The sequence below is a fragment of the Neovison vison genome, chromosome 6 (assembly GCF_020171115.1).
Source record: "Neovison vison isolate M4711 chromosome 6, ASM_NN_V1, whole genome shotgun sequence".
Lineage (NCBI taxonomy): Eukaryota > Metazoa > Chordata > Mammalia > Carnivora > Mustelidae > Neogale > Neogale vison.
The window spans coordinates 150,329,962-150,350,851 of record NC_058096.1 but is presented as its reverse complement, the minus strand read 5'-3'; the positions used below and the strand labels follow the sequence as shown (position 1 = coordinate 150,350,851).

Here is a 20,890-nt window from a genome sequence, read left to right as displayed (position 1 = left end):
TAATAGTATGTGGTAGTGTTGCCAGCAGCTGAGAGCCCCTCCTCAGCCAGGGCCCCCATAAGGTGGTCTTGGCTGAGGTTCCTAGAAAGTGTCCCACTTAAGTCCTTGGTAAAGAGGCCTCTGAATGGAGGTGCCTGAGCTAGAAATGCAGCTGTGCATATGAAAATGGCTGGTTGGGGTTCAGAGTGGGCTGAGTACTTGAATGTAACTCCCTCTAGGAGCTGTAATATACCCACAATTGGTGTGGGGAGGGCAGCTATCCTCCATGAGACCTGCTAACCAAAACCTTGCAACTGCTTATGGTCAGACCTGAAAGATCACACATAGGATTTCAGCACAGTCTGGAGTCATACTCCTCAATATGGTAACTCTGTGTCTAACTCTTTGGCTAACTGCCAAGTTGTCTTCCAAAGTAGTGGCACCAATTTACATTCCCACCAGCAATGTGTCAGGATTCCAGTCTCTCCCTAGTATCCTCAACACTTATTAACATTTGTCTTTTTGACTCTAGCTGTCTTAGTGGATATGATGTATTATCTTACTGTGGTTTTGATTTCCATTTCCTTGTGACTAATGATGCTGAACAACTTTTTTTTTTTTTTTTTTTGCCCATTTGTAAGTTGGATTATATTTGTTTGATTATTGAATCATAAAAATTCTTACTTGTTCTGCATACCGGGCCCTTATTAGGTATATGACTTAAAAACATTTTTTCCGGATTCCGTGAATTTTTTTTTTTTCACTTTCTTGTAGTGTCCTTTGAAGCATAAAAATTTTAATTTTTATGAAATCCAACTTACTGATTTGTTTACTGTGCTTACGTATCATATATGAGAAATCATTGCTTAATTCAAGGTCATAAAGACCTAAATCTATATTTAGTTCTATAAAGTTCTAAGTTCTATAGAGTTCTATAGTTTTATTTAATTAATTAATTTATTTATTGATATTTTATTTATTTATTTGACAAAGGGAGACAGTGAGAGAGGGAACACAAGCAGGGGGAGTGGGAGAGAGAGAAGCAAGCTTCACGCTGACCAGGGAGCCTGACACGGGACTTGATCTCAGGACCCTAGGCCCATGACCTGAGTGGAAGGCAGATGCTTAATGACTGAGCCACCCAGGCACCCCGAGTTTTATAGTTTAATTCTTATGTTTAGATTTGTGATAAATTTCGAGTTAATTTTTATATATGATGTGAGATAGAGTTTTAAATTAATTCTTTTGCATCTGGATATCTAGTTGTCCTAGCAGTATTTGTTGAAAAGATAATTCTTTCCCCATTGCATTATCTTGGCATTGTTATAAAGAATCATTTGACCATGAATATAAAGATTTCTTTGAAATATTCGTACCCTTATACCTGTCACACAGTCTTGATTACTGTAGCTTTGTAGTAAGTTTTGAAATCAGGAAGTGTGAGTCCTCCATCTTTGTTCTTATTTTTCAAGATTATTTTAGCTATTCTGTGTTCTGTGTGTTTGTAGGATTAGCTTGTCAATTTCTGCAAAAAACCCCAGCTGAGTTGAAACTGAGGATCAATTTTGTGAATGTTCCCATTGCAATAGGCAGAAAGGTGAACCCCCCCCACTTCCCTGCACTGCTACCTTCTGCCCCAAGATATTCACAATCCTAATGTAGTCTTTGGAACTATTTACATGCTAAAGGGGAATAAGATAGCGGATGGAGGTGTTGCTTCCATTGTAATGTTAAGTGCCTTGAAATGTGAAAGGGAAGCAGAAGAGTGTCAGAATGATGTGTTACCTAAAAGACTGAGCAGGCCATTGCTGGCTTTGAAAATGGAAAGGGACATGAGTCAAGGAATGGGGGTGGTCTTTACAAACTGGAAGAAGCAGGGAAAGGAAATGGATTCTTCCCCAGAACCTTTAGAAAAGAATGCAGCTTTACCAAAACCTTGATTTTGGCCTGACAGAATTATTTTGGAACCATCTAGAACTGGAAAATAATACATTTGTGTTTTAAGCCATTAAGTTTGTGATAATTTGTTGTAACAATAAGAAATCTAATTCAGCTATCTGAACAATATTGTCTTCCACTCTTTGAATACAAGATGTTTTTCCCTTTATTTAGGTCATCTTTTTTTTCAACAATGTTATATAATTTTCGGTGTACAAGTAGTGTACTTCTTTCGTTAAATTTATTCCTAAGTATATTCTTTTATGATGCTCTTTTAAATGAAATTGTTGTCTTAATTTAATATTGGATTGTTCATTGCTAGTATATAAAAATATAATTGATTTTTGTATATTGATCTTAAATCATGCAACCTTAGCTGTAACTGTTTTTGTATGTTTTCCAAGATTTTCTACATATAAGATCATTCCATCTGTGAATAGAAATAGTTTTTCTCCTTCCTTTTTTCAGTGTGAATGCCTTTTATATTCTTTTCCTGCCTAGTTGCTCTGGCTAGAAAATCCAGTACAATTTGAATAGAAACATCTTGTTCCCAATCTTAGGAGATATTAGGGAAATATAAACTAAAAAGAAAATCTCCTGCCAAGCCAGACAAACTCTCCACAAAAGTTGAAGAGAAAACAGTTTTATTATTGAATAAGCATCGAACCAGAATGGGGTCTGCATCACAGGTAATTCACTAAAGAGAATGTAACTAAGCAGATGTAATCCATTACATACATGTTTTCAAGATAAATGATAACTAGTCTTCAAGTAAGTGGAATTGACAGCAGCATTTGTCACACATAGTTCATGCTAAATTCACCTGGTAATTGGGGTAGCCACCTGTGTTAGCTAATTGCCCTTATCTAAAAGAAAAACAAATTTCTCATATCTTTATGACAGGAGGTAGGCTTGTGACTTGAAGCCAGGTGCTAGCTGAAGTTAGACTCCCACCCTCCCATGGGAACTGGGCGGTAGGGGCACTATCTTCTTTGATGGTTACATTTCAGAGATGGGTCTCAGATCCTTGAGAAAAAGACTCCTGGTTGTAAAACTGACAAGAGGCTTATTTAGGTTTTAAAAAGATTGATGTGTATCTTCAAGGGACAGGGAAAGGATTCAAAATGATAAGGTTTTATTTGTTTGTTTTTAGAGAGGGAGGGAGAAGGGATGGGGAGTGGTAGAGGAAAAGGAAGAGAGAATCTTAAGCCAGCTCATTGCCCAGCATGCAGTCTGATGGGGGACTTGATCTCACAACCCTGAGAACATGACCTGAGGCAAAAGCAAGAGTCAGACACTTAGGGGCGCCTGGGTGGCTCAGTTGGTTTAGCCATTGCCTTTGGCTCAGGTCATGATCTCAGGATTGCCAGGATCTAGTCCCACATCAGGTTCCCTGCTCAGCAGTGAGTCTGCTTCTCTCTCTGACCCTCCCCCATCTCGTGCTTTCTCAATCGCATTCTCTCTCTCTCTCAAATAAATAAATAAAATCTTAAAAAAAAAAAAAAAAAAAAAGAGTCAGACACTTACCCGACTGAGCCACCCAGAGACCCACAATGACAAATTATGTAAGGTAAATGTACTAGGAAAAAGGGGTGGGGGGCATTGGAAGGTCCTTTTTGCATCAGGAAAATTTCTGTTTTTTTTTTTTTTTTTTTAATATATTTGTATTTACCCTTATGGGGGAACACTTTTTGTTTTTATCGATAAGTATGATGTTCATTAAGTATTGCACAGATGTCTTTTATTAGGCTGAGGAAGTTTCCTTTTATTCCCAGCTTGTTGAGTGCTTTTGTCATGAAAGAGAGTTGGATTTTATCAAATGCTTTTTCTGCATCTATCGAGATAATTTCTTTCATGCTGTCAGTGTAGTGTATTACATTGATTGATTTTCATATTTCAAACCACTCTTGAATTTCTGAGATAAATCCTAATTAGTCATGGTATATAATCCTTAATCCATGTTGTTAGGTTTGGTGTGCTAGTGGTTTTTGTGTTTTGTTTTGTTTTTTTAATTTAAATTCAATTAAACAACATATAGTGCATCATTAGTTTCAGATGTAGAGTTCAGTAATTCATCAGTTGCATATAACACCCAGTGCTCATCATATCATATGCCCTCCTTAATGCCCGTCACTCAGTTATCCCATCCCCCACCCACTTCCCCTCCAGTATCCCTCAGTTTGCTTCCTATAGTTAAGAGTCTCTCATGGTTTTTCTCACTCTGATTTCTTCCCTTTCAGTTTTCCCTCCCTTCTGCTATGGTCCTCTGTACTGTTTCTTATATTCCACATGACTGAAACCATATGATAATTGTCTTTCTCTGATTGACTTATTTAGCTTGTATAATACCCTCCAGTTCCATCCTCATTGATGTGTTAATGTCTTGTTGAAGTTTTTATGTCTATATTCATAAGAGATACCGGTCTGGGGTGCCTGGGTGGCTCAGTGGGTTAAAGCCTCTGCCTTCTGCTCAGGTCATGATCCCGGTGTTGTGGGATCAAGCCCCGCATCTTCTTTCTCCTCCCTCTCTCTCTGCCTGCGTCTCTGCCTACTTGTGATCTCTGTCTGTCAAATAAATAAATAAAAATCTAAAATATATATATATATATATACCAGTCTGTAGTTTTCTTCTCTTATTATGACTTTAGTTTTGGTATCATGGTAATACTGTCCTCTTTGAATGAGTTATGGAGTGTCCCTTCCTCTTCTGTTTCTTGGTAAAATTTCTGAATGATTGATATTCCTTCTTTACACATGGTAGAATTCACCAGTGAAGTCATCTGATCCTGGGTTTTCCCTTGCGGGGAGTTTTTTGATCATTAATTCAATTTTTTGTTATTGGTTTATTCAGATTTCTCTTTTTCTCCTTCAGTCAATTTTGGTATTTTTGTGTGTTTCTAGTAATTTTTCCATTCCCTCTAGGCCATTGAATTTGGTACAATTGTTCTTAGTATCCCCCCCCCCACCTTTTTTTTTACTTCTTTAAATCAACAGTAGTGTTTCCTCTTTCATTCCTAATTTTAGTAGTTTGAGTCTTCTCTTTCATTTTTTTTTCTTCTCTTTCATTTTTGTCCGTCTAGCTAAAGGTTGTCAATTTTGTTGATTTTTAAAAGAACCAGCTATTGTTTTTATTCCTTTTCTCTATTGTTTTTCTATTCTCTATTTTGTTTATTTCTTTTTACTATCTTTCTTCCTTGCTTGGAGTTTAGCTTGCTCTTCTTTTTCTAGTTTCTTAGGGTAGTAGGTTAGGAAATATTTTTAAAATCTTTCTTCTCTTATTATATAGGCATTTTTAGCTGTAAATTCCCCTGGAAGTGCTGATATAGGGACATCCCATATTTTTTACTATTTTGCATTTTTGTTTTCATTTATCTCAAGGTATTTCCAGCTATCCTTTTAACTTCTTTGATCTATTGGTTATGTAAGAGTGCATTGTTTAATTTTCACAGGTTTATGTATTCCCCAAATTTCCTTCTGTTAATGCTGTCTAATTTCATTCCAGTGTGGCTGAGGAACATACTTTGTATAACTTCAGCCCTTTTAAGTGTATTAATTTTATCAATTTTGGTGTGTATCATAAATGAAAGAGATCAAATTTTTAAAAAGATTTAAGAAAATAAAGACAATGAGAAATAAAATGGAGTTTTTTATTTTTAAATATTTTGGGGCTTTTTCTATGTTTGAGGATTATTTTTTTATTTGATTTTATTACATCATAGAATATACCTTATATAATTACAGTTTTTCAGAGTAAGTTAAGAAATTCTTTATATTCTGATGATTCAGATAGTCATTCACCCCCAGGTGGGTGGATTAATACAAAAATAGTATTTGTTCAAATTCTACAAATAGGTCAGGGCTTTTTGAGAATAGCTTATATCTGCTCCATGCCACATCAACTAGGCAGCTCAACTAGCACAGGAGAAATCGCTTCCAATGATGGTTGGTACTGGTCATTTGCTGGGAGCTCACCTGGGGATATTGGGTCCTTGGTTTACTTCCATGTGTTCTCTTCACATGGCTACATCATGTAAATCTGATGGCTACGTCAGGCTTCATTTCCTACATTATGGTGGCTGAGAGCTGAGAGGGATTATCTCAAGAGTTAGAGTTACAAAAATGTGGCCTCCTTGTACAAGCACTTACCAAACATCTGTTAGTGTAACACTTGCCAATGTCTCATTGGCTAATGCCAATCATGTGGCCAAGCCCAGAAATAATGTTTGAAAGGCGTATATAAGGGCATGCTTACCAGTAAAAGTGCTTTGTCAGCAAGTCACCAAGGATTAGTCTGCCACACATAAAATATAAAGTTTATGGAGGTTTTGTAGATTCTTTGAAAACACTGTATTTTATTTTTAGGTCACAGAGCTCAATGTATGTTTATCTGGTTATATTTATTGACAAATTATTCAGATCTTCTATATCCTTATTTATTTCAGTGATAAATTGGTGTGTAAAAATCTCCATCTACTATTGTGTTTTGTTTGTTTGTTTTTTAATTTAGTGGTTATCCTAGTTCAGGCTTGTAAGACAATGCCATGGACTGAGTGGTTTATAAACAACAGAAATTTATTTCTCACAGTTACATAGGCTGTGAAATCCAAGATCAAGACACTGGCAGATCTGGTGTCTGGTGAGGCTTGCTTCTTGATTCACAGAGACCTCTCTTCTTACTGTTTCCAACATATGTTGAAGGGGCAAGAGAGCTTTTTGGGGTTTCTTTGAAAATGTCTCACTAGTCTCCTTCAATCGCATTCATGCGGGCTCTGACTTTATGACCTAACCATCTCCCAAAGACCCCCCTCTTAATACCATCACATTTATGGTTGTGATCTCAACATAATGAATTTTGGGAGCATGCATCATTACATAATAGTGGTCTTTATATTTATAACAGTTCCTATTTTGTTAATTTTTATGCAGTTTAGTGCAAATATGTTATGATTCATGAATCTTTATTTTCAATTTTACCTTTCATCAGTGACAACTGGCTATCCTTGTACTAAATACTTTTTTGTTTGTCCCGTTTCCTTTGTTTCGTATTAGTATTATAAATTATCATTTTTGTTTTGACCCTCGGTCACTTTTATTATTTCTGATTGTCTTGAATTTGTAATGACTCTATCTGGAATTCTTTGCCTTTTCATTGAAGATTAAGAGCCCTCCTTTTGAGTATGACCTGTTTTCCTAGACAATGAACCCATTCACAAAGCTTGTTAGTTTATTCTTTTCATAAATTTGAAAATGGCATTTTTCAAAGAGCTCAACAATCCTAAAATTTATATGGAAGCAGAAGATACCCCAAACTGCGAAGGAAATGTTGAAAAAGAAAAACAAAACTGGGGGCATCACATTGCTGTATTTCAAGCTTTGCTACAAAGCTGTGATTACCAAGAAAACATGGTACTGGCACAAAAAAAGACATAGCCCAGTGGAACAGAGTAGAAAGCCCAGATATGGACCCTCAACTCTATGGTCAAATAATGTTCGACAAAGTAGGAAAACATATACAGTGGGAAAAAGGCAGTCTCTTCAATAAATGGTGCTGGGAAATTTGGATAGCTATGTGTAGAAGAATGAAACTCGACCATTCTCTTACACCGTAAGAGAAGATAAACTCGAAATGGTTAAAAGACTTGAGGCAGGAAAAAGGAAAGGAAACACACTGAGTAATCAACTTAAAAGCATTGAATCTTTCAGTGTTGGTACAATAAATTAAGGTGACAACTCTAAATGTAGTAACAAAGCAAAATAAGCAACTCCTTATTTCACTTTTTCTGTTTCTCTTTCTCTCTTTCCCCTATTTAAACTTCTAACATTTGAGGAAAAAGGAGGAAGTAGACATTATTTGAATGAATATGGTATCCCTGTACCTTATATTTTAAAAATGTGTTGCATTTGGCAATCTTTATAACATACTTGACAGGTCATTTTCCTGTTGTACTGGGAAGGAAACAAAGCACCAAGAAGATAGCTGATTTTCCACAGTCCCACAGTGTCAAGGTGTCATTCCATTCAGCCACACCAGGTTCATTGCTAAATTGATTTATTCTCTCCATAAAGAACTGGTATCCCATGGACTACACAGATAACAGTTAATTCCTAAATGGAACACATTGGATTTGGTACTGAATGAAGTGCTTCCTGTTTTGAATATCTCTAGTTATTGTGTATAAAAGAGAGAAGAAGGATTATTTTTATAAACGTTTCATATTGTTAAAATTAGTTTTAGTGGTTTTGGGAGTTGGGAATATGGAAATTTTCAAGGTTGATGCTTCTAAAGAAAGCAAAAGCTGCCTGCCTAGCATTTCAGTGACTTGAATGAGAGAAAAGTTTAGATAGACCATTTAGCTCTTTGCTAAAAGGAAGAAGGAAATTAGCAATTTAGTGTGGATAAAATGGTGGTAAAAATGGACCCTCATTCTTTAACTTTTACATAGAAATCTAGGAGTTATCCAGTGGACAATTGCTTTTATTTTAATTTATTATTTTATTTATTTATTTATTTTAAGCCTTAATTTTAGTCAGGTTAATAGAGACAATAACCAATGATGGCAGAGCAGAATGTCAGCAAAACCATGTATGAAGAAAACAGTTTATTTTGTCCTATCAGAGTTACAGTCAGCAAAGAGCAGTTGTCGTAAAACATGACTTAGTTCTGTCTCCCTTTCTCTTTGGAATCTCTTCCTTCCATATTCTTCTACTCTGTTTTCATTTCATACTCTAATCTAGGGACTGTAGTATAGAGATGCTTCCCATGTGGCCCTGAGCTCCATCTATCAGGCCGTTGCCTTTAGCTCACTGTCAACCAGTTTATCAGTACTATGGCCATTGATGCCCTGTGTTTTCATCTCTCCTCTGTCATTTCTCCTTATCAATTTCCTGGGAACATCTCCTGTGTTTAATACAAAAGAAGAGATCTCTAATTGTGAGACGCAGACATTGGCCTCAGAGAAGGTACTGTGGGTGAAAGAGGCTTTTCTGTACTCCCCAAATCACAGTGACTCTGTTGTTATTGATAGCTTTCTTTGTTGGGGTTTAGCAAATGAGTCACTTATCTAGAACAGGGGGACAAAGTGAAATCAATCATGGAAAGTCTGCCAAAGGCCACGGCAAAGATTTTTCATTTGTAACTCATTCAGAGTTAGAGAACTTATGTTTAAGAGATGAAAGAGGAATGGTTTGGTTTTCTTCTTCAGTCACATAAGATCAGAGATTTCGGATCTATTTGCTGAGCATTTTATGAGGAAATACAGTGAGGATTCAGTCCAACACGTCTACAATTAAAAAGGATGAATTCTTGGGGCCCCTGGGAGCCTGCTTCTGCCTGCCACTCCCCCTGCTTGTGTTCTGTATCCCTACACTGTCCAATAAATAAATAAAAACTTTTTTTTTAAACGATGGATTCTTAAAAGTGACTTTGAAATATGTGCTAGTTATCTTTTAGAATTAAAAAAATCCAGGGCACGTGGGTGGCTCAGTGGGTTCAGCTTCTGCCTTTGGCTCAGGACATGATCTCAGTCAGGGTCCTGGGTGGGATCGAGCCCCACATCAGGTTCTCTGCTCAGCGGGGAGCCTGCTTCCCCTACCCCCTGCCTGCCTCTCTGCCTACTTGTGATCTCTGTCTATCAAACAAATAAATAAAATCTTTAAAAAAAAATCTTAAATAAAAAACAGGTTTTAGTAGTGTAGCAAAAGTAATATATCATCAAAAATTATTTGCCCACAGATTTGTTTCTGAGTAGCAAGCACTCTAGTTTTGAACATAATGTTGACTCTATTTCCAATGTTTAGGTCATACTGAAAAACAAATTTAATCTTCCTTATAAAACTGTGTGTATATCTGTCATTAAGATGTTTTTAACCTTAATTGATGAAGCAGCATTTCAAAACAGGAATAGAGCTTACAAATCTCTCTTACAGAGATGAAAAAATTGAGACCCTCCAAAGGTCAAATAGCTGCTTGATGCCACACATCAATGCCAACTCATGAAATACACTTTCACTTTTAAATAACATCTATATTCTTCATAGCACCTAATAAATTTGTATTTATTTACTTATATATTCATTGTCCCCCTTAGCGTAAAATAAATGTTGTAAGGCCAGGGGTTTTGGGTGTGTTTCATTCACTGCTATGTCCCAACATCTACAACAGTGCCTGGTAGGTAGTAGGTGTTCAATACATATTTGTTGAGTTAATGAAAGTACGTTTAGGGCAGAGTATGGGCTATAGTGCTTTTTCAGTTTGGTATTAGGCCATCCATGTTTGCTGGCTCAGTAAGAGAAAGTTTCATGTGATAGGTAGAACTTGATCTATGTATTAAAGGCTGGCATTGCTTGGTGGTGAAGGGAATGAACGTGCTAGATAAGTGTTGCCATGAACTAGGGGCAAAGATCTGGAGGGAGGCTGGCATAGCTCCAATGGGGTAAGAGTAGGCCGCCACTAGTGTTTCGAGATCACACATACTTTTCTCAAATTGGACCTGGTGGAAAAGGTAGCCTGGCAGCATGGTCAGCACTACCAAGTTTTTTCACTGAGAGAGGTGAAATTTCTTGGCCTATTTGACTTTGACTTGAACAGGCCAAAGGTCAAATAGTCGTTTGGTTGTCCAGTCAGACATCTGTCTTCAGGATTCAGAAATATGACAGTCCCATCTTCACTACCACATCTGCTGTGATGCCTGTTTTTTCCCTAACTTATTGACACAGTCTTCATGAAAGGTGCCCGATTTCCCTATATAATAAAGAATGATGATGATGATGATGGCACTTTGCATTTGTACAGCATATAGGATTTTTCTTGACACTTGCACATAAGTGTCACATGAACAGATTCTGTGCTTCAGTGAATTGCAGTGTCATATAAAATGATCTGAAATCAGTTGTGCTACCTGGGCAGTGTCTGCTGACCCTAGTGGGGAAATGAAAATTGAGTCTAACTTGACTTTTCATTTCCAGTTAAAACATCACATCAGTTAAAAGCAGATTGACAGCCACACTGGTATTCATAGTTCCTATTTTGCACAAGACAGCATCAATCTATTTAGTCTTTGTACTATCTTGAGTTTTAGATACATTCCATATAAATGTTTCCCTGGCTTAAAGAAGTATTGCATTAGTCAGTGAAATGATGGGTCAGTTTTAAGAGTCATTATTGCTCGTTCATGGAAAGTATATTGATGAAGATACCCAATGAGTGTCTTGCCATTCTAGCTTATAAAATGCTGCTTAGGGGCCTAATTCATGTATCTCCCTGAACCCAATCCACAGGAGGCAGGTGACCCAATGAGAAGGTTTGGTATTTAGGAACCAGTCCTGGCCTACCTTGATCTCGGAACTAATGAGGCTATTATGATAGTTCAGTGTATTTATTATTTAACTAAATCATTTATAGATAAGATATACTCATCGGGCCTGGATTTAATATTTCATATTTCATATGTGTTTTGTACTTTAAAAGAACTTTCAAATCATTGATTTCATTGGTGTTAAGACACATTAATACATGTCTCCATGTAACACGAGAGAAATGCGGTACTTTTGAGAAATGTCCCAAATGCCATATAAATATAGTGCTTTCATTATTTTTATAAAGTAAGTGAAGAAAACCATACTTAATATGTAAATAGCTTTTGGTATGCCTTTCTATAAGAAGGATGACTTAAACAGAAACAACAGAGAGTACACAAATAACATTCCAACTAGGGTTGCCAGATAAAATACAGGATGCCAAATAAAATTTGAATTCCAGATAAACAACAAGGAGTTTTTCAGTTTGTGTCCCAGGTATTGTGTTTTTTAGTATAAATTGTCCCAAATATTGCATTATTCTAGTAGTTCACACTTAACTGACTGTCTTGGATTTTTATTGGCTAAAACTGCCAATCCCAGATGCAGCATAGGATCAGGCGGGCCCTAAAATTTGTGATAAAGGTTTTCTTCAGGCATAGTATATTATTCCGTGGTTCTTGAATGTGTCATCCAATTCTCTTTCCTCTCTGAAAGAAGTCTGTGTTTAGAACGTTATTGGAACTGTTTAGGTATCAAATCTGTTTATCTGCTTAATGGCAGCAGGCTTCTATGAATGGAGAAATTTCTGTGATATGAGAGTTCAGAACCTCTGAGGATAAGACTTTAAGTGACTGTTAATAACCAAAATGATATTACCCATTGGCTATCCTCAACTGTGGATCTCATAGGCATAAGCTAATCTATTCCAAACTGTTCTAGTTTCTTCTCCCACACCTGTTCCCCTTGTATCTATGTTAATGATACTGATACCCACTCCGTCATTCAAGCCAGACACTTAGAAGCCTGGAAATGAAGGGTCTTCCCTTTTCTTATTCTCCTTCTCACATCCAGTCAATCCCGTGGAATTCCTTTTCTCCCAGTTTCTTTGGCTGTCACATTAGTGGCAGCTCCCCCAGTCTCTGTGTCCCCTTCAACTCACTCCCTTCACCCTTGTAAAGTGGGAAACACACTGGGTTGATGAGAATGCCCTTCCACTGCTGTGGCTCTAGAGGGACTAGACCATATTCTACCTATGCCTGCAGGGACTTAATAAGCAGGGTCTCACAGAAAAAAAAAAATCAGAACATGGAAGGATCTTGCAAAAGCATTCATCATTCTGCCTAGAGTGCTTTTCGCTCAGCTCTGCTTATCTCACTGAGCATCTGAGTATCCCATTGCTCATCCTCCAGAAAATGCCCCTAGCCACTTGTTTCCTCTAGGTTCGCCCAACTTCCCTCATTTCCGTTCATTCTCATTGATTCCCATCCCACCATAGTGATGGGTTTTTGAGCTATTTCTCAGCAACATTTACCCACCTCTAACAATGATAAACGTGCACGTACACACACACACACTCACACACACACACACACACTTGTGTGGGTACATCCATTTTATCCATCCTATTATTGCTAAACATTTTATATTGAATCATTCTAAGATAGAGCATAATTTGCTTTTCAGCCTCAACAAACTATAATTATTGGCCTATACATTTAATTATATCACTTCAGGTCAGATTTTTGTCCTCACGAATTCATAGGGACTTTTGCCTCTTCAGTGAGCAAATAATGGATCTTGTGTTCCCAGACAGATAGTTTATATTCTTTTAAAATTTACATTTTTGTTTCTTTTTCACTTAACAATGATAAATTCATTCTTTTTCTCCTCCTTCTTTAAGGCAGTCTAGGGAAATGAAAGTTTGATGGCCAGAACCTGAGAACTAAATGTACTTTTTTAATAGACTTGGAATTAATATATTGCAGTGGGATGCAAAAATCCCTTTCTATCCTTACCCAGTGAAGCAAATATTATTGGGTGAATTATTTCAATACAAGAAACTTATCTCTAAACATTTAGCCTTAACTGTGTCCTAAACAACTCAAGATTCTTTTATTAGTAGTTTCTAATATTTGTTAGGCAAAATTTTCTTTTACGATGTCTCCCAACACCACTTCTAAGATGCGACATCATTATCTTGCCAATGAGATACATTTCAATAATAGCTTTTCAATTTCTCTAAAAATTCTAATATCTTCCTTAGTTTCACATGCCTTTCAACAAATGAATCTCCCTCAGCTCTAGAATTTATTTCTGCTCATTAGTGCTATATATAAGCTCATTCTTATGAACTCACATTTGTCACGTATTGTAAGTTTATCTTCTGTGGCAAGTACTAGCCTTTGACAGGTTAAATTTATCTATGGATTACTGGTGTGATAATGGTGGACACACCAGGAACTGGGGATAAATATGAAGTGGCACATGCTGTGGAAACATTGGATCTTGAGATGGGAAAGATTCAGTGCGATGCAGAGTAGCCAGCCCCAAGTTTCTCAGATCAAGAAAAAGTTCCCATGCCCCCACACGTGTGTGTACTCTCTCTCTCTGTCTCTCTGTCTCTGTCTCTCTCTCACACACACATAGATATACACACACACACACACATCTTTAAAAACCAAAGGATTCTTTGACACGCAAATGGAAGCAGAAATGGAAGTAGAAAAATAAAAAGACATGTTTGCATCAGGAGATAATGTTGGGACAAAAATAGTCACATAATTCCACCAGGAATTATGAAGAAAACAGACCCCAGGGTTTAAGATGGCTCCCTGGCGCTAACTATCTCCCTGGTACAGAAGCTCTGGCCTTTCTCCACAGAGATACCTTGGCCCTTTTGCTACACCTCAGAAACAGCCCTTGAAATTCAAGAGGGTCACATGGGTGGCTCAGTTGGTTAAGTGGCCAACTCCTGATTTCAGCTTGGGTCATGATCTCAGGGTTTTGAAATCAGGCTTATGTAGGGCTCTGTGATGGGTGTGGGGCCTGCTTCAGACTCTCTCTCTCCCTCTGCCACCCACTCCCCCACCAAAAAAAAATAAATTCCAGAAAATGTGAGGGTTATTGATGTTGGTTGTGTTCTCAGCACTGCTTGGTAAAATAGACAAATCATTCAGAGTCCAAGACTTTATCCTAAGAATTGGTGGTTTGTACAGAGCTACTGTGTGATGAGGTATGTGTGTCTGAGGGGCTTGTGGCTGTTGGTTAGATCTGGAAATTGTTCACATATGGTTTTAATGGAAGACTTGGGTGTGAAAGAAATTATTCAAGGAGAGAGTGAAGAGTGAGAAGAAAAACATCATTTAGCACCTGGATGAAAGAAAAAAGTGCCATTATATGGGAACTGGGAGGACGGAAGGGACTACCCTTTGTAATATTGCAGCCTGCCTGCCCCCATCCACTCCTGACTCTTTTATTCTAATCCAGGTTTTCCATTTTCTATAGCACTTATCATCTACTAAAATGCTATGTAATATAATTTACTTTTTAATCATTGTGTTGTGCTTTTTATCTTCCCTGCTCCCTATTTCTTACTGGAAGGCAAGCTCCATGAGGGCCAGTGCTTTTGTTGATGTATTCTAAGCAGGTAGAACAGTGCCTGGTACTCTGGAGCAGTTTATTGAATAAATGAAGAAAATAATGTCTCAACAAGTAAGTTTTAGTTAATAGTGTCAAAAACTGATGGGAAGTCACCTAAAACAAGTGAGGCAGTTAGTAATCCACTGGTTCTCTAAGGGGAAGCCCCACCAATGGCAAGATAGGAACAGATGCTGGACTAGAGTTGGGTTGAATGATGGATGGTGGGTGAGGAAGTGCAAGGGCCAACAGAAATTACTCTTTCAAAAGACTTTGCTTGGAACTGAAGAAAAAAGTGGTACTCACAGGAGGATTTGGGGTCAAGGAAGGATTTTACATTTTTTGTTTTTGTGGTTTTTTAATGATTGAGACTCATAGGACAATGGCAGAACACGATCTGTTCCCTGGAAGTGGTGAAGGGATCAGCTTTCTGTTAGGGGAAGGTCACTTTAGTGGTTGTGGAGAGGGTGGCCTAGAGCTGGAGAGACTAGGCTTAAGGACCTAGCTGGGCCACTACTATGAGGCCACTACTATCCCTGACCATGCCAGTGGGTCTCTTCTCCACTGGCTGTCATTGACTACCATTCCTTCCCCTCTGTCCTGCTCTTCTGCTTCAACCCCCTGGAATGCCTTCTGAAATTAGCAGTCTCCTCTTAGTCTCTCTGAGATTTTGCCTCCTGGATTTAGGTGAAAACTAGTTTTCTGAAGGTCCTATGATGGTGTTTGGAGTTAGGCCTTGAAGTACTTGGTTTAGATGAGGTCAGGAAGATGGGGCCTTCATGAGGTGGTGGTCTAAGAATATCAGTCACCCCCAGCACAGCCCTTCCTCCACCTCCCAGTTATGTGAGGATACACCAGGAAGATGGCCATTTGCAGGCCAGGAAGAGGACCCTTATTGGGGAACAAAATTGGCTAGTACCTTGATCTTAGACTTCCCAGCTTTCTGAATTGTGAGAAATAAATTCTCACAATTTATTCTTGCTTAAGACATTCCATCTCTGGTCTTTTGTTATGGTACCTCAAACTGACTAATAGACAATTCTATTTATTTTGCTGCTCAAATTGTGACACGTTTGGTCACTGGGAGTGCTTTAGGTTCTGTTCTGTGTCCCTTTGACATAACCTCATCATTAGAAGTTTTTTTTTTTTTTTCTTTTGAACCCTAACTTCCTGGCAATACAAGATTCTCCATGTTCATTTAGTGTATATATCCTACCCCTGTCCTAGAATCAGGCATTTCTCCAAGGAGTCCTGATTCTTTTTATTAGAGAATGGTGTTAAAAACCAAGATTGGGGGCACCTGGGTGGCTCAGTTGGTTAAGCATATGACTCTTGATTTCAGCTCAGGTCATGATCTCAGGGTCGTGAGATGGAGCCCTGTGATAGGCTCTGCTCTGGGTGTGGAGCCTGCTTAAGATTCTCTCTCTCCCTCTCTGCCTGTCCCTCCCAACACTCATGTGTTGAGAGAGAGAAAGAAAGAAAGAAAAAAAAGAAGAAAAGAAAAGAAATAACCAACCAAGATCTGGTGCTAAGAGTGTTCGTTGCTACTGGGATGTTGTCATTTCCAGGCCTCTTCAGCTGTCAGAGCAAGGAGATATATGTGTATGTGTGTACTAACCTGTGTATATACAGCTATCTAAATTATTTCTTTTTTTTTCCAATTTATTTATTTTCAGAAAAACATTATTCATTATTTTTTCATCACACCCAGTGCTATGCAACCATAGTTATCAATAATGGCTAAACATGAGTTCAGTGTGTTGTCTCCAATTTTATTTTAATACTCCCGGTAGAGTACATCTAATCACTTTTTTCCTCGCTTATCTGTAGAGTCCTTCTCCAACAGTGAGAAATCTGGCTTTTGCTAACTGCTGATTCCAGAATAGATATATAGCAGGATCAGAATTTTTACTCTTTACCCCTAGAGGAAACAACTTTGTTGACTAAAGGATAGTCCTAATGTACAGTACCTTTTTCCTATCATCTTACTGCTTCCAAAGCATGGAATGCTTCACAAATTTGCATGTCATCCTTGTGCAGATGTCAGGCTAATCTTCACTCCATCATTCTAATTTTAGTACACAGGCTGGAGTGAGCCCAATAATCAAAACCTTAACAAACATGATAATATGACAGTTGTAGGAAAGAAGAATATACTTACCTATATACGAAAACCTTTTGTTTCCTCTGTTATCTAGTTTCATTAACTTTGGTCTGTTTAAAGGAAAAAAGATCCCCCTCCAAACGTACATAAATCATCATATTGTTAAATTACTTAAAAGTTATCAAAATATTCATGTTTTAAAATGTTTAAAAGACATCAAGGTCCACTGTTTTTCTTGTTTTACTCACTTAGTAAATAAGAATACTTGACCATTAGCAACTTAATTGTTTATATATCAGTGAAGGTTTAGTGGTAGAATTTTAATATCTAAACAAAAGTTTATCTTTTTAAAAAATTAAATTAAGCATCCTTCCAACCTCATCTTTCTTCTGCATTATTTTCACTATCAATAATTTATGACTTTGTAAAGCAAAGGTCGTGTTTAGTGTCACCCCCATCTCAAAGGCTGCTGATTATGAGTTATGTTTACTTATCTATTAAAATATTTATAATAAATACACATTGTTCCTTACCATCCACTTAACTCTTTACTACCCCTAGGTTCACTTAAAATTTTTTCCAGCTCTGTTGAAGGATTATTAACAGTTAAAAACTGTATACAGTTAAGGTGGAAAATGTGATGTTTCAGTGTACTTACACATTGTGAAATAATTACCACAATCAAGATAAGTAACATATCCATCACCTCACATAGTTACCTCTTTTTAAAAATTTTATTTTATTTAAATTCAATTACATAGTTACCTCTTTGTGTATATGATGAGAATACTTGGGATCTGCTTTTAAGAAATTTTAAGTCTAAAATACATGTTTTATATTAGATACAATACCATGTTATATATTAGGTCAGCAATAATAAAAATAAATACTTTTGTACAACTGACAATGGATGTAATTTTTACACACTTAATTGCAAATATTTTAACCTCGGCCAAAAAAACCCCTATTTTTGTTTAGTATCACCTAAGTTATGTTTTATTTTGTCACTAAAAGATTTTGGATGACTGGATCACATAGGAATAACCATTTTTAAAATACAGAATAATGTTCTTGTTTGGAAAAAAGAAAACCCATTTTAAATTGTGTGTGTATACTACTTAACTTCTTTCCTTTAAATGAAGCATTGCTAGCTATAAATCTCTGTATTTTTATAAATGTGGATGGGTTCACCTTAAGCAGGGAAATTGGAAAGACAACAAATTATTTTTCAAGTGTTTTCTAAATGATAACCGCCAAAAAACTTATATGATATCTGTAAGTTGTGGTTGAATTAGTGACTTTAGTCATATTTCCCAAAGTCTGGGTTCTTTTGAAGGTTAAAAAACACAAGTAGGTTTTCTCATAGAACCTGCACTAGTTTCCTAAGGCTGCCATAACAAAAATACCACAGACCAGTGGCGGTGGCTTAAATTTCTTTTCTCACACTTCCGAAGGCTGGAAGTCCAAGATCAAAGTGTAGGCCAGTTTAGTCTCCTTGGAGGCCCAGATTCCACTCTCTTGTTGCTTCTTCACATGGTTGTTCTTCTGTACGTGCACACTAATGGTGTGTCTTCCTCTTCTCGCAAGGACACTAGTCATATTGGATTATGGCCCATCACAGTGGCATCTTCTCAACTTAATCATCTCATACCAAATTACTTTAAAATACGGTCACATTCTGAAGTAGTGGGATGGGGACTTCAACATACGAATTTTGGGGGGACACAATTCCAACCGTAACAGAACATTTTGTTGTGGCTTCTAGACATCAGACTCTGTATTCTGTTTGTCATTGCTTTTGGTTTTAATTATGTAATTCTTACCTGAGAGGATAGTTGAAGTTTATCCTGGAAGAAAAATGCTAGTTGGCAACTGCGTTGTTTGTCTTTAATTTCCCTTTCTTATTATTTTTCAGAGAAGTAATTCTTGGTCTTTTTTCAGGGACTCGTGCACAGCTTTGAAAATCTGATGAAAGCTATTATATCACTTAGCTTTGGCAAACTGCCTCAAAACTCAGTGGCTTAATACAATAAACTTTTTTTTTTTTTTTTAAATCAATACACTGTGTGTTGGCGAATTGGGCTGGTCCCATTGAGTATTGCTGATCAGTGTATTGGGTGAGCTCAGTATGCATTGCGGTCACCTGGTTTCCAATGGCTTCACTCACATGTCTTATGGTTAACTGTCTATATGTTCTGGTGGTGGAGGTAATTGGTCATATATTATCATCATCCAGCAGGCAGACTTGGCCTGAGTCACCTGGTTGTGTTCATAGGGTTTTCAAGAGCAGGAAGGAAGAAAAAGCCCCAAAGAGTAAGTTTAAGTCTCTCCTTGTACCACTTTTGTTGGTATCTTCTTGGCCAAAGCAAGTCATATCAAGTCTGGATTCAACGTGTAGAGAAATAGACTCCAGTACTGGATGGGAGTTGCAAAGCCACAGTGCAAAGAGGCATACCTGTGGGAATAAGAGGAGTTTGTGGTCTCCACTGAGAAGGAGGAGGAGGTGAAGTGATGAGAACAATCGACTGAGTAAACTCTGTTGTTACAAGTGTTTTCCCCCAGGCGGAGTAATTATTTTTTCAGAAGAAATGAAGGCTCTCCTCCAAAGAAATACAGTTGCTGGCTGTTGAGAGTGAAAGCATACCAGGAACAGGAAATGGAAAAAGGGTCTGAGGGGAAATGGGTAGAACGCTCATAGCATCTGCTTCATGAGCTTTTGGAAATGTGAAACAAATCCTCTGAGTTCTCTGTAGATTAAAACCTGAGAAATTTGCCTGTGGGGAAACAAAGACATTTTTTTTTTTTTCTGTAGAGGACATTATTTTTTGTTAAGGCATTTTTTGAATGTGAACAGTTGACCAGGTGACAACAGGAGATACTTTTTTATACAGTTAAAAAAAGCAGAGCTCTGGAGATTTCATTCCCAATTCCCCCATTGCCATATTACTGAACTCAAAATACCAAAAATGAAAATGCTCAGCTGAGAGACCTAGAAATCATACTTTTCCTCTGCAAGCATGTAACGTAAATCTAAAATCAGGAATTCATAGTCTCATAAAAAGAGCAACTCCTTGATTATTCCTGATAGTCACCATTGATGATGTCTACACTAACTGCTCTAATATCAGTTTGTCAGTTTCTTTATACCTTAATCCACCATCAAAGTTAACTCTTAATCCCTCCTCTCTTTATGTAGAGGGCTGAGCATAGTCCTAAATACATCATAGAATGAACTGCTAAACTATTTAATTTAGGATGTATGGGTATTAAAAGCCTTCGACCCTTGACCGAGTTTCATTCTACAAATATGATAGAGGAAACTTATGTTACTCCAAAATATCCAAGGGAACTTCACTTGCCTCCACATTAAAAAAAAACAAACAAATAACAAAAAATGTCAAATCCATAAATTCTAATGGCTTAAGTTTATTTAAAAGCTGACAGCTTCCATGCCCAGATTGGAAAGGGAATTTCAGAAGACATGAACCTGATGGATGTTATCATTTTCTGCAACATATTTAGATTTGGTCTTCTTCCTGCCTTATATGCTATAGTTGAGTAGCAAAGGAGAGGGGACTGTATCAGTCAGTTTTTCCCATAATAATGCTGATTAACAAGTCACAAAAATTTTGGTGGCATTCAACAATAAACATTTATTGTCAGACTCACAGGTCTAGGTCTTCTTCAGGCTGTAGATCTATGCATCATCTGGGTTAGATCTGTTTCATGTATCTTCTGCTGGACCCAAGCTGGTGGGATAGCAGTCACTGGGATCTGTCTTCTCTTGGTAATGGACAGAATCTCCTAGAAGGACAAATGAAAGTGCTCAATATTTGTTATGACAAAGGCTCTGGTCTGGTTCACTGACATTTCCATATTCCATTGGCCAAAGCAACACAAAACTAAAACAGAAGCAGGTGTGGATAATGCATACTG

The 20,890-nt window shown here is 37.3% G+C and overlaps 1 protein-coding gene and 1 non-coding gene across 7 annotated transcripts in view; one reads left to right on the top strand and one right to left on the bottom strand.

Annotated features, from left to right (window-relative positions):
- Positions 1-20,890, top strand: part of NEK10 (NIMA related kinase 10) — a 228,195-nt gene that overhangs the window by 118,341 nt on the left and 88,964 nt on the right. The window lies entirely within an intron of this gene.
- LOC122911014 lies at positions 16,846-16,949 on the bottom strand. The gene has a single exon (XR_006385357.1). It is a non-coding gene; the product is annotated as a U6 spliceosomal RNA (small nuclear RNA).